Source organism: Pezoporus flaviventris, unplaced genomic scaffold (assembly GCF_033815535.1).
Source record: "Pezoporus flaviventris isolate CSIRO_AGI_PZ_B2104156 unplaced genomic scaffold, CSIRO_AGI_Pfla_v1 ptg000001l, whole genome shotgun sequence".
In the NCBI taxonomy this organism is placed as follows: domain Eukaryota; kingdom Metazoa; phylum Chordata; class Aves; order Psittaciformes; family Psittacidae; genus Pezoporus; species Pezoporus flaviventris.
In genome coordinates this window covers 51020277-51034525 of record NW_026892549.1, presented here as the reverse complement: position 1 = coordinate 51034525, position 14249 = coordinate 51020277, and the positions used below count along the sequence as shown (strand labels likewise).

At 46.7% G+C, this 14249-nt stretch overlaps 1 long non-coding RNA gene across 1 annotated transcript; it reads left to right on the top strand.

Annotated features, from left to right (window-relative positions):
- The first annotated feature begins 951 nt into the window (after positions 1–951).
- On the top strand, positions 952–10867 carry LOC133267665 (uncharacterized). The gene is made up of 3 exons (XR_009742831.1): positions 952–1094; positions 9443–9551; positions 10605–10867. It is a non-coding gene; the product is annotated as an uncharacterized LOC133267665 (long non-coding RNA).
- The last annotated feature ends 3382 nt before the right edge of the window (positions 10868–14249 follow it).

Genomic DNA, 14249 nt, shown 5'->3' with positions numbered 1-14249 from the left:
TATAGCATTATACTGACTTTCAGTATTAATTCTAGAAATGATCCATTTCTATTCTTGGAACAAAACCCCACCAATTTTCTGCCATAAGGACCATATTTACCTTGTGCTTTGTGTAAGAACAAGGTGTCCATTCTCCAACACTGGGAGGCAACTGACCCAGTATTTTTCAACAGGCATGTTTCTACAAGTAACAGGTAAGCCATTTGTTAGCCATTGCATCTATATAAGCGTCATCCTGTATATTCTTTTTTTTTCCTCTTTCCCCAATCACTCACTTGTCCTATTTAGAAAGCGCTCCTGATGCTATGTGGAGCCCCAATCTGACAGTATGAATACTGAGTACATGCAAGACTTCTTCCTACAGTATCAGGTGTGCTTTGTGGATTAGACAGTAGAGTTCTCACCAGATGACTTTGCTATAAAGCCTCACGAAACCTGTTCTGACAGGGGCAGGCGATCTCCACACAGAGCCTGCTCACAGCGCTGCCTGCCTTGTGATGCTCAGGTTTATTTTTGGAGCGCTTGGAGTCTTGAATGTGTTAGGCTCTGAGATGCCATTTTGCTTTCTCCCGAAATAAATTTGCAGTCTTTGTGGTTGAGGGCAAAAATGGCAAGTTTATGTTTTCTCCTCATTGTTTAGCTTTAAACAAGAACCATCTTTTAAAGCTTTTCTTTTTATGTACTTCAAAGGAGGAAGATGAGGCGCTTTTTGCTCTGCAGATCACCTTGATTTCTCATTTGCCATACTCACACCAGCCTTTTGTTGCTTGGTGAATGGAACCAAATACATGAATTTTTTATCTTTTTTGGTTTTTACATTTAAAGTGAAATGAGCTGAAGGCAAATAGGTGGTGCTGGCATAGCTGGGAGAGGGACAGCAGCTACCCCCTGTTCTGCTGATTACATTTCCTCTGGGCAGGATGGGATACAGCCTGTCCCTCCTTGGGGTCTTTGCTAAGTATTCTGAAAAGAAGGTACAAAGCATATTTAAGCAGTACCTACATTTTGACCTGTTTTCTTCATTGCTATGTTAAGGACTTTCCTCAGGAAGGATGAAAGAGGATGGGTGCTATCACACACTGCCTAAGGCATTGGTGAGATTGAAGCCTTCCTTGCTGTTACTGGCAGTCATCAGCAGAAGGTAAAGGTGGGTCAGACTGCCTTTTGCTTTGCTGCTTCTGTGAGCGTTCTCTGTTGTCAGCTTCTTCTGTGTGAGGTTGATCTTCACATCAGCAGGACATCAGCAGTCCTGTAATACCAATGCAGCCTCTGTTTATGGCAGAGGGTACCCAATGAGGGAGTTGTTCTGCCTGCTGTGCTAAAAAGCCATGTAATTCATTGTGGACACAGCTGGGTCATGTATCACATGTGTAGGAGATGTTACAGGTTTCCTTGTTGTTGTAACTAGATGGGATGTAAGAGGATATGTGGTGCTTACAGACATGGTTTAGTGGTGGGCTTGGCAGCGTTAGGTTTACATTTGGATGCAATGACAGTAAGGGTCTTTCCAACCTAAATGATTCTATGGTTCTAAGATAAATAAGTACATTCAGGTATTAAAGAGGTGGGATAACACCCTGTGAGGTGTACGCTGCTGCTGGGGTTTAAACTAAAGGACTAACTCTCAGGTGTTGCTATGCAGAGATTAATTGAGATATTTAACTTAAGGGTGTTTAGTCAGGTTTAGTGTGATTTGGTTTACTAGTGTTGGTGCAAAAGCCTTTCTGGCTGCCTTAATTTGTTTAGAAATGGTATTAATCAGTGCTAATTAAATAGACTAGGACCACATTCATGGTGAAATTAGCTGCTGTCAAGCTAAATAAATGTTCAAGAAAGGGTTTGACCTAGTTTAAGAGTCAGTGGCTGGGGGAATACAAAGAGCTGGTGGTGGAGGGAAAACCTGTCCTGTGTGGCAGAGGGTGTCTGTGGGCTTCTTCAATGCCGCGGCTCTTGTGCCGTGGTTCTTCCCAACAAGCCTATTTTCACTCCTCTAAATTGATTTCATTCCTGCCACGAGCTGCGCTAGCCATGCCTGTGCTTAGGCGCCCGCATTGTTAGAGGCTATATTGAGTGCACTTTTGAATGCTGTACCGATGTTGTTTCTTGACATCCAGCTTTCTCCCTGTGCCACAGTGAGTGGGAACAAATTTTCTCCTGTTCAAACATGGCCAAGGCGCTTTCAATGGCTCTGAATGGAGAGGGAGAGCTCGTGGTGAGAGCGCTCAAGTGCCAAGGTGCTACAGCCACGGTGGAGAGGCAAGCCTGAAAGTAGGTGTTCAAAGAACACAGATGTGTGAGCCTCCAACAAAGAGAAACAAACATTTTGCCTTATCCCCAGAGACATTCAGCCCCAAACCCTGACAATGTGCGTCTTGTCACAAATAAAATTTGCAAAGAAAAGGTATTTTTAAAGAAATAGCACAAATAATCAGGGAGTGCTGTGGGAGACCATGGGAATGCCATGAATTTCAGCATTCATGTTGGCTTGCTCCAAACCTCTGCTCCAACAGGCGAACACCCACCTCTGTGCCTGCCCACGTGTGCGGCTGTCACGTTCCTTCCATGTCCCGCATCCCCAGCAGCCCAGGATGCAGGAGATTAATGCCAGCAGAGCAGACTTCTATTTATCTTGATCTTCAATAAAGACAATGTGTATGGAAATAAATGAATAAACAACCATGTTTTAACTGCAGCACCTCTGGGGTGTACCATTTAGAGTTTATTTGTTAGGAGTAAAAGGAGAAAACAGTCAGTTTACATGCTTGTTTGTGATTCTTTCCCACTCTACTAATACACTGCGTGTCATTTATAGACTGGGAAACAAAAGGTCTCCCTCTTGAGCTTCGATTGCTTTACTGTTTCCCGCTTGGAAGCACTGCGAGGGACCAGGAAGGGCAGAGTGCCGCTTTAAGTGTGATGCTCAGCAGCGCTGACAGCCATCAAAAGTATTTGAGGCTGTTGCAACCTAAATTACTATATAATATCCTTTTTTTCTTAAACCCCCTGGTATCACAGACTGCAGCTCTGGCTATTCAGAAGACTTGATCCAGCTTCCAGTGAAGCTGGAGAAAACCTGGGTTCTGCCCAAGGCAATGTGTTTTAGGCCGGTGTGATGTGCTGTTCTCTCTGGCTTGCACATGTTGCTCCCATTGAGCATGAAAAAGCATGGAGAAAGTGCAATGTGATTGAAATCAAATCATGTAATGTTTTTTCTACCTCTTCCTCTTCCTCCCCCCCAGTTCTCCTGAAAACAAACAAAACCAAAAGAAAATGAATGAAAACAAGCCGGGGGGGGGGGGGGGGTGTGTGTGAGAGAGGGAGGGGTTATTCAGTACCTGTGTGCTACGTAGTTATAGATTCCCCAGAAGAAAGCCTGGTGGCTGCTGAGCCCTGCTGTGCTCCCCAGGCTGCTCAGCCAGTTTCTTTCATTTCTGGGGGTTTTCAGGCCCGGGGGACGGCTGTATGTTGCAGTAAGGGCTGGTCACCCTCCTGGTGCAGATGTTTTTCCTGTGAAAATCTACCTGGCTGAAACTCATGCTTCACTAGTACGAGATGTTTTAAATAACAGTCATCGCGCTCCACCAGGCAGAGCATCCCCCATGGTGCATCCCCATGATGAATGGCCTGGAGATGCAGTGCTACTTCTATTGCCAGCAGCTGGGGAGAGCTGAGGCCAGCCACATGGAGTGGAATGAGCCCCTGCTGACTTGGTTTAAATAAACCTCCAGCTCCCAGAACTCCTTTACAACTGGGCTGTGCTTTGCAGGGGGAGATGGATGTATGTGGGTATCCTCCACCCCGCTGGTACAGGTGTGATGGCAAAGCTGAGACCCATTAGGAGGATGGATGGTTGTGTAGGGAAAATAAAATGGTGAGCCTAAGCCTTAGCCAGCAGGAAGCTTTGAATCTAGCAGCAAGGTTCGGCTTTCAGTTACTAATCTGCTCTGCAGAAGGGAGTTAAGCTGGATTTATACCCAGGGAGCAAGAGGAAGCAATTTAGCCTTGGGTTTCCCATCTCTAATTGCATGCCTGCAGCCTCTACTCACAGGGAGACGATGGGAGCTTTGCCAATGAGCTCAGTAAGCTTAGGTGTAGACCTCCAGTTTCACGATTTTTTTTCCTTAATATTTAGCATTTTAGGCATGTCTTGGAATGATCCTTGTGACAACTTCATGAAACCCATCTGGCTTCTCTTATTTTTTAAATTATCTTTCAAATGCATCTGTGCAAGTCTAAATAAGCCATCAACAGTGCTATAATGTACACTCTGTAAAAGCATGAACCTTGTGTGCTCAGTGCTTGTTACCACCAAGTGCAAATCCACCAAGAAAGGTGTTTGTAACTGGGCCTTCTGTCCTCGATAATTCAGGTGGTATTTGTACAGATAAATCAGGGCACCAAAGCATTTATTTGCTTTCAGTGACAGGCACCATCTGCTACATGCCTGCAACGCATTCAAGAAGGGATCCTGCCCGCCTGCTGCACCAGAGAGGCTGTGGCAATGAGAATAGTAACAGTGGATTTGAGAGCAACGTTTGCAGAGGTATACATGCAATGTCAAGTGCAGGCATGGCCAGTGGTCCTGCCTGCTGGGAGTGGAGGGGCAACGGGGTTAGCTCATGCCGAGTCTGGCGCGGAGGCAAACAGCCTCCAGGTAGGAATGAGCATCCTCTGAGTATCCACACTTACCCACATCAGTGGCCCCATAAACCACATCATGGCTTGAAGAGATGTCAGGCTTAGAGATGTTCCCCAATGGCTTTCATGGATTCAGTTGCAAGTGCTACATGTGGATAGATTGCCAGGTGAAAATACTCAGGAGGAATTTGGGTGTACCCCCTGGGGCATAGCTTCAGAATTTGGGATAATGAGGGGCCACAAATCTGAGAGGTAGTAGGTATGAAATCTTACATGAGCACAGCATCTCAGAGGTAGCCTGTGTGTCATTATTGCCTTCCTCTGTGATGGCAGCCAAACTGCACAGCCCTTGAGGTGCCCAGGACTAATCATCCCTGATGCCTTAATTAAGCTGTGCTGCTAGTGGCAGGCTGGCTCCTGCTCCTGCTGGAATGGACATGTTAAGGTTTGGCACCACCATGGAGCCATCTGCAAAGTGTGGGAGAGGGTATTGGGCTGGTAGGGGTGGGAAAAGGCTGCGTGATACAGTGCTTGCAGCAAGTGGGTTTGGAAAGGGTTTCTGAGCATCACTATGACCTCATATCTCAGAATAATGTTATTCTTGATGTATGTATATATATAGAATATTTTTTGAGTACAATAGGTCTTTTTAATGGGAAATAATTGCTCTTCTTTTTGGATAGGTAAGCAATTCACTCCTAGAAGTTCCCATGAATCTTCTGCTCTCGCATGCCCATGCGTTACAGCAGGGTCAGCCCTCCGTGAGAGTCAAATTGATGCGAAACAACATACATGTAGGCTCTAGTCTACTGGGTTTAGATCAGAGACGGATCAGATGACTCACAGGAATCTATGGAAATAGATCAAAGTGGCAGCACACATTTGAAGGGAGTGCTTGCGTTCGGTGCGGAGCAGGGATTTTTGACAGCGGCTGGGTGCGTGAGTCAGAGCGTGGGCCAGCGTGGGAGCATCTGTGGGAGTCGGACCGAGACAGACGCAGAGGGATGGCTGCAATTAAGTGCTTAGTGAAATGACTGTAATAGTAAAATGAATTTAAAGGCACAGGTTGCAAATGCGGCATTCCCAAATAGCTGCTTCCCAGCAGCTCGGGGGCTGGCGGGCGTTTCCCGTCGGGTGCTCAGCTCCAGAAGCCAGCTATCCCTGCTGATGTGGGAGTTATCTCAGGCAGCTGCTTGCTGGAAACTGGATGTTTTCCAGCTGCCGTGTACACCATGAGCAGCTCATGGGACAGGTGGTGGAGCCCTGCCCTGGGCCGCAGGCACTGACCTGCAGACTCCTGCCAGGGAAGGAGAGCCGAGGGGAGGAAGAGATGCCAAGCAGAGATGTTAAGGGAACAAGGAGTGGAGAGCAGATCTACATTTACTGGGAATAGTTGCAGAACACCCACACACTTCTGTGGGACTAGGATCATGCCCAGAGCTCACAGAAAAGCTCAAGTCGGTGGGGGTTTGTCTATGGTGCCCAATGCTAGCGTTTCTAAAGACTGGCACTGGATCCCCTTCATGATGTGACTTCAGTATTCCAATCCAGAAAGCCCACTCTTGGGATTTACCTCTGCCTTTGCAGCAAATGCAAACCACTTGCAGTTAACTGCCTCCAAGGGACCTGGATTTGGCTCCTTTGTTACTGGTGTCAGTGCCCCTGTGATGGCAACAGTGCCTGTATTACCCTGGTTTGCTGGCTCCCTCCCTGCAGGACCCCACCTCTGGGCAGCCCCATATAGGAGCTTTCAGGGGGAAGCAGAGTGAGACTCTCTTCCTCACTGCTGTTTTTAGGCATTGCTATTTCATGCCCTGTCAGTCAGATATGATAAGTGTGCATGACATGAGAGAAATCTGATTAAAACGAATAAATCAATAAACTCTTATTCAACAAGTGATGCAGGAAACATCTTGTAGCCACAAACCTGCATAACCAGCTAAATCTCCGTGCATGACCTGGGCAAGCGATTGGCAGTAGCAGATACCTGCCTGGGACTGACGTCTGTGCTTTTGATGTTTACGCCTCATTTCCATGTAACGGTGCTGCTGGCTTAATTGATAGTATCACCTTACTCGGGTCTGTTAGTAATTTTTATGTGCTTTAAGGGGAAAAAAATGAAAAAAGTCATCCTCCAAAGCCAGCTTTGCCATTATGTAAAAGTGAGATGAGAGGGAAATAGTTCCCTATGCATTTTCCTGCTGCATTCAATGATGAATTGTAATTAGATTTCCTGCCAACGAGGGTAAATGGCTCAGGCATCTCATAAGCCATGAAACCTCATGTGCTGAAACACAGCTCCCAGAAAAGATGTCCTCCAGGGCTCCTACAACTGGGTTCCTGCATGTTCTCAGACTGCCAGTTCAGGATTACCCGTGTGCTCCAGAAAAACCCTTAGCTTCTAGTGGAAACAGTCTGTGTTTGTTGGTGGTATTTTAATAGAGCATTTCCACGGATCTTTTTTAAGATATTGCTGGGTAAATACCTATTATTTCCCTGCATCCCCCTTGCTGACCCTCCAAGGAGATGCACATCGTGGGGATTTCCTTCCCCAAGCAGATGGCTGTGGAAGGAAGGTTTTATAACTTATTGGTATTTTTATGTTTTGGGGATGTTCTGCAGAGACAAGGGTCCACAGGATTGCTCCTCACCCTGATTGCTACACAGAGCACATTTTAGCAGGGAGAAAGGGTGATGTTCTGAATAATCAAATCAAAAAATAAATAAGGCAGCCCTCTTGAAGTAGTAGATGTGTAAAGTTAATGTATTTTTTGAAGTGTCAGTGTAAGTGTTTCTAAATGTGTCCACTGTAGCATGAGCAGCCCACACAGCATTTCCCAGCGTTTGTGAGCAGCACTGTCCTCTGCTGAGTGCAGTCAGAGGCCACCGCCAACACAGCCATCGCCGGCTCCAACCCCAGATCTCCCTTCGCTTCTGGACAAGTCGTGGTCTGCTCTTTGTAGCTAAAGAAGGCTGCGCTGAAATGATTACCCAGTCCAATACCTTACAGCCAGGTATCCCTGCCAGCAGGATGGACAGGCAGCTGGTGATGAGCTGGGATCACCAGCTGGGTGATGGATATCCTGGATGGATTTGAGGAACTGAATGGAGGGCAGCTGGAACTCCGGCAGTTTTGGCTACCCTGGTGCTCACCTTATTTGCTGCAGTCCCTGGGTCACTGCAAGATGTTTTGTGGAATATAAGTTACTTGAGATAGCCTGGGTTTACTTATTACATAGCTTTTTATTTTGCCCTTTCATTTTCAACAATATCTGGTTTACAGAAGTATCACCTATCGTAATTTGAAATACTTGTATTTCAACTTCTATGTTAAGAAAAGGAGAGAAATTTAACTGCAACATGGGTTTTTTGGAGGCAAATTTCTGTTCCTGTCTGTTCTCAGATCGGGGTGCAATTACAGTGTATGGGAACTCAGAGTTCCATTTACAAATGTGATTGTCAGGCAGTCAGATGTACGCCTTGGCCAACCTCTGAGACCTGTAATTTAGCTGCTGCCCTGCCATGACACTTGACTCTGGTTTAATTACAATGATCGCTCAGTCTGGAAAGCTATTCCAAGGGGACCGAGGGCTGGGCGAGTGGAGCTCTCTCCTGCTTGGAGGCTCTCCCCAGAGCCAGGGCTGCTCCTGAAACCCCTCGCCCTGCAGGTTGGGCCGTGGTGGCTCTGCAGCCAGGCAGGAGTGTTTTATATTTGATGATAGAAGCATTGTAGGTTTAAAACCAGCTTGAGATGACTGCCCAAGGTCTGGGAGGTAGGAGGGAGCCCAGAGCCATTAACTGATGGAGTTTTCTGCTTTCTACTTTTGTGTAAAACCAGGCATTAGTACAATTACTATTGCCATTATTATCTATTGGTTTTCCCCATGGCAATTGGAGCGGATGTGTTTTGCAGGGACCCCGAGCCTCCCTGACCCATGGGGCTGTGCCTGTACCAGGCCATGTCCACCTATGCCCCTGCTCCATCCTGCTCACACTGACTCAGCCTCCTGCCGCCCCACCTTTGCACCAAAGCTGCCTTTTGCTGCTTCTCCACTCACCGAATCTGCCTTATTTTTCCCTTTTTCTCCTTTTTCTGTAAGGCTCGTGAAGCAGTTATAAATCAAAACCATTCTTCTCGCTGTTGCCCTCCACCATCTGGGTTGACCATGAGTGACAGCCTTTTGCCATGCTGGTTTTTCACCTCCTTGCACGTGGTTCAGTCACGATGTCTACTGGCTTGTGGATCTGCCCAGATGCCCCAGGGATGGTGCCAAGATCCTGGCAATCTTTAAAAACTTGGGTCTTTAAAAGTACTGGGATCCCACAGCCCAGCAGGACCAGCACCCCCCTTGACTTTCATTGTCCTGAACAAGGTGATGGGGCACCAGGTAGCAGCCTGACAGGTGATCTAAGACAGCAAAGCTCAATGGTGATGAGCTCTGTGTCTGGTTTTAAGTCACCAAAAGGGGCAGTGGAATGTATCACCTCACCCCGCTCATTCCCAGTGCTGGGGGCACATTTCCCAGTGGAGCAGGGAAAGGGGTTGCTCCGGCTGTGCCCCCAGTGGTGGGCCAGATGCAGTCAGCAATCAGGGAGGAACAAGAGAGTATTTTTTCCGTTGTGAACTCACACAATTTTCCATTTAAAAAAGATTACACTGATTTATTTTTAATTCTATTTCAGACAATGTAAACGAGTATTATCTTAACGTTGCTTCTGCTAAATGTCATAATTGCATAATTGCTAAAGCATTCCACTTCTCATGTTTTGGAAATCGTTGATTCCAAACCATCTCTTTTCCTAGATCAACAGTTCTGCTGTTGGGGCTTCCCTCGTACTACGCTGCCAAATAGCTGCAGAAGGACGTGGTGATGGTGAAACTCTGATCACCCCTCACTACCTGTGCTGTGCAGGTTAGGGGAAAAATAACCAAAGGTTAGGGAGAAAATTAAAGAAGTCCAACTCAAACACCTGTAATCAAAGGGAGCATTGAGATGAAGAAGGGAAGAAGCAGAATGGGTGAGATGCTATGGATGCAGGAGGCTAATTTGTTCCCACCAGACACTGTCCTTGTTGCCGCAGAGCTTTGATACAGCTAAACAATTTGGCTGTGGCTGCCCCAGGCTCCCAGCAAATGCTGAGCGTGTGAAGAGGTCAGTATGGCTAATGGTCTGTAAATGTGTTTAATGCACAGGGGTTTGGCTGTGCTGGGACTCGATGACTGTGGGAGCAAACCAGCTGTGGGAGGAAGACAAGAGAAGCTCTGACACATGCGGCTAAAACCATAAGAATAACAATCCTTTTTTTTTCCATCCAAATATATACACTCAAAAAAACCCTTTTTAATGATAACAGTTCCCTTCCTGTAAAGGAGGAAGGGTTAAGTCATGTTATAGGTAGCAACCAGAAGCACATTTCTTGCAGGTTGGGCTTTGATCAGTTAAGACTCATATTGAAAAAATCTATGTGCTTGTAGCCTGGTCTTTCTGCAGGCGAAAAGACATATGAGGAGCAAAACACAACTGTGCTCCTCCTGGTGCCTTTGAGCTGTGATTAATACAGATGAATCTGGTGTAACACCTTACCAGGGTCCACCAGCCCTGCTGCCTGCCCACAGCTCTGCCTTAGGAGCAAGGGGCACATGAGCTGCCTTAGACCTGCGGGACCCTTCTCTGCCTCCCCTTCTGCCTGCTCACCCTCAGAGCAAGGAGAGAGGGGTCCTCTGGGCCCCATGCAGGGTTACATGCCAGTCCCTTCACTGATGGCGCTGCCCTTGATGAAGAAAGCACAGGGAAATAGTCAGTCATTGCAAAAATATGTCAGAGCACAGCATAAGTGACAGCTTCAAGGCAAAATCTGGTTTGTTTTTCAGTGTAACATTAGCCTTCCTTCAATGTCCATTAATATGTGGTTGAAAAGATGACACGTAATTTTCTTCTGATTTTTCCTTTTTTCCTCTTTTTCAGTTGCAATCACTTCTATCTCTGCCCTGTCACAAGGCTTGGCCTTTGCTCTCCAGAGCTGTTACCTCTGAGCAAATATCCTTCAGCAGTATGCTTTGTACCAGCTGAGGAGCAGCTCTGTGTGCCTTGTGAAATCCAGTTTGGCTACACATAGCATTTACAGAGTGAATCTGTTTGCTTAAATAGGTTTCTTATTTTATCACTACTTGAACATTGGTAGATGTTTGAGTGTCAAAGTCAGTTATACTCCAGAGAGGAAGGTGGGAACAGTTGGGTGTTTGCTGCCTGCAGCCGCTGCACTGGACTTGCATGAGGACATGTTCTCTGCAATGAGCCTCTTGGAGCTGCTGGTCCCAGGATGAATGAGGCCTGGGAAGGGAGAGAAATGATGATGGGGAAACAGACTGATAGTGAGATGGTGGAATGATGCGGCCATGCATCGCTTGAGCAAAGCGAATGTTTCTGCATGTGTGTTTCCTGTCTGCTCCTCTCCCCTGTGTGTGTACTGTGTGTGCATGGGAGACTCTGCCCTGCATCCCTGGTAGAGTATATCCATCCTGAGATGACTTCACTTGTGAGCTTGCTTCTTGTCTGGCAACAATGAGTGTGGGTCACTTCAGTCCCAGCGCTGCAGAGCATTTCGGTGCCGCTTGTGCTACTCAAGCTGTGCTGCTTGCTTGCTCCAAGTCAACAAAGCACAAATCTGCGGTTTTGTTTCCCGAGGTCTGTACTGGAAACCTGCCTACCAAATAGAGAAGGAGAGGGAGGGAGCAAAAGCTGTCCTGTAGTGGAAGCACAGATAGAAGGACCATCTCACGCAGAGCAGAGGAGGTGCTGGCCACAGGAGGGGTGGCAACCCAAACCTTAGCTGAAGCAAGTGCTGGGGCATGCCTGAACTGGCATGGCTGCTGCTGCAGAACGGTTCAGCCACAAGGAAGAGGTGCTATAAACCAGCAACAACAGTGCTGGTTTTACAAGTCCATGTGAAGTGTTGGCCCTGCCTAGTGAAGGTTGTGAAAGGCAGACAAATCCTGGGACCAGCAAGGAGAGCTTTGGACAGAAACTTAAACCTCCTCTTTATGTTTTTTCCTTCCCCCCAGCTGCAGTGAGTATATTAGTCACCCTGATGTTTTATTTTTAAGTTTTAAAGCTTTGTGGAACGTTTCATTTCAGTAAAACTCATGCTTTTGTTGTCTTTTTTTCCTTTTTATATATTGAAAGACTCTTCTCTTGCTTACAGAAGGTTGATGAAAGAAACGCTAGCTACCAGCTCATACAAATGAATCATTTCTATTTCAAGGTATTTCAGGTTATCATCGGCTGGTGGAGCCAGCAAGCAGTAGATAGGGCTGGGGATGCTTGGAGCTGGGGGGATGTCAGACATTCATACTCCCACACTTTCACGGGGCTGTTGAAAATTGATACCTATGAAGCATCTATCTTCCCCTTTGTATTTGGTCCAGGAGGGGAACAGAGTACAAGGCTGTATGGATTCTGTAACGGATGCCCACTTTTCTGGAAGCAAAGTTAGAAGCAAAACCTCTCTCTCAAAGTGAGATAACATGGCATAATTCTAGAAGAGTTCTGACTTTGTGAATTGCACTGATCAATGATTATATTTAATAGAGTTGTAATTGTCATGATTTGCTTCTCTCCTAGACATCTCCTAGACTTTGTAGTGCAGCAGCTGCTTACATGGAGAGTTTCCTCAGATAACACGTACTCTGGGTATTAATAAGCTTACAGTTCAGGACTCTCCTTTTGGGCAAAGAAATGGTTGTCACTCCCTCTTACCAGTGGTCTAGCAGAGCTGAAGGCACTTATCCAAGGCCAAATTCCCTTCATCCCGGTGTCCAGCACAGGGTTTCCCCTGCAGAGCTGAGGTCCAATGGCGTGGCTATCACCAAGATGCCTCAGCCCATGGTGTACTTGGGGACACCTTTCTCAGGCCTCCTGTGCGAAGTCCTCAGGAGCAGGGGAGTCTGCAGTGCAAGTGGTGGTAGAGGTGTTGCTAGCATACACCCGTGCAGGTGTTGCTAGCATACACCCGTGCAGGTTTCCTTCCAGGAGGTGATGCTCTGAGAGAGGTGGGAATTAGTGTCTCTGCTGTGCAGCCATGCTGAGGCCCATGGTGTTTCTGGCAGGCTGCTTGAGGAGAGATTCCGGTTCCATAGGACTCCACTGAGTGAGAACAGCTGTTGAAGTGCTTTAGAAAATGACCTAGATGGTGTTTACTCAAAGCTTAGAAATTGTCTTGAGATGAGAAATCATTATTTGCCTGTATTTCTTTTGCTCACCATTCACAGGTCACATCTTGGAAAGGGAATCTCAGTGCTTCCAAAAAGAAACACCACCCAAACCCTTGCTCTCACATGTCCTGCTAAAATCCCCCATCCATGCGTGTATGCTAAGTGTTACTTGTCAGGCATCTTTGCCCTTATCAGTCATTATTCGTATGAGAAAGCAAGCTGGTGTGTCCTGTTAGAGAACTGCCTAGTGAGAGGTGGCTTCTGAAGTGCTATCCAGGACCCCTATGTGGAATGTAATGTGTCTGTAAATGATGAGGATCATAGCTGACAGACCTCAGGACCACCTTGAGCTCGGGACAGGCTTGTTGCCCCTGGGGAAGGGGACAATGCAATGTCAGCTGAGACATCTTACTTCCATCTGACACCTGCTGGTAAAGGAAAGGCACGGCTCCCTTTCAGAAAACAGACCTGCTTTGTGGCTTTTTATTTGTCCAAAAAGCATGCATCTCTTACCACTTGCCTGTCCAGGCCTTCTTGGTGCTCTGATTTGATATTCTCAGTACTCTGACTGATTTTGGCAGTTGGAATGTACTTGTCCAAGGCACCTATGTGTACAGGACATATCTATAGACATCATATCTCTTTGACTCTGCAAAAGATGAGCTTTCCAAAGAACTCAACCCCTAAACTCATTAAACTTGAAAATGTTTCATTGTCATTTTGCTGTAAAGATGCCATCAGCTTTGTACAGCTTTTGCCCTCTGTGTTACCTGAACTGCCTGCTGCATTTGTGGAGGAAGGCACTAGTGATGGAGAGGAGGAGCATGGAGACCCTGTGACTGCAAGCCTGCTAACCTCTATGGGTCCCAGCAAAAAATCTTGTGCAGGAGGGACCTGCTTGGTCCAAGGGTGCTTAAATGGCATTTTGTAGAGCTTGGATGGGCCATGGAGCTGCCAGGCATACTCACACATCAGTGCCCTGCTCTGGCTGGAGCAGTGAGGCTGGAGTTGGGCAGTTGAACTAAAACTGGTGAGCACCTTGTCCATGGAGGCTGGCTTTGTGTCAGTCTGCATTTGATGGAAAAAACTATTCTGCGTACAATATCTGGTAATATTTGTGGTGAGGACTGTTTTTTGGCTACATGGAAACTACTGGCTTGCTGAAGGCCTCTCTCTGCTTGTGCAAATCCCACTAAACTTATTCTTAAATCCAGTATCATATTGGCCTGAGTACACTGGCAGGTTTTAAACAGGGTCCTGAGAGTTGTAAAACCTTGATTTACAGTGTCGCTATATTCTTTGGCTGGCTGTTTAAGAGGGGTATCGTTCAACAAACAGCAGTTGAATACATTCATGTCAAAGTCAAATCATTCCTTTAAAAGGTTTGGTTGTCAGGTAT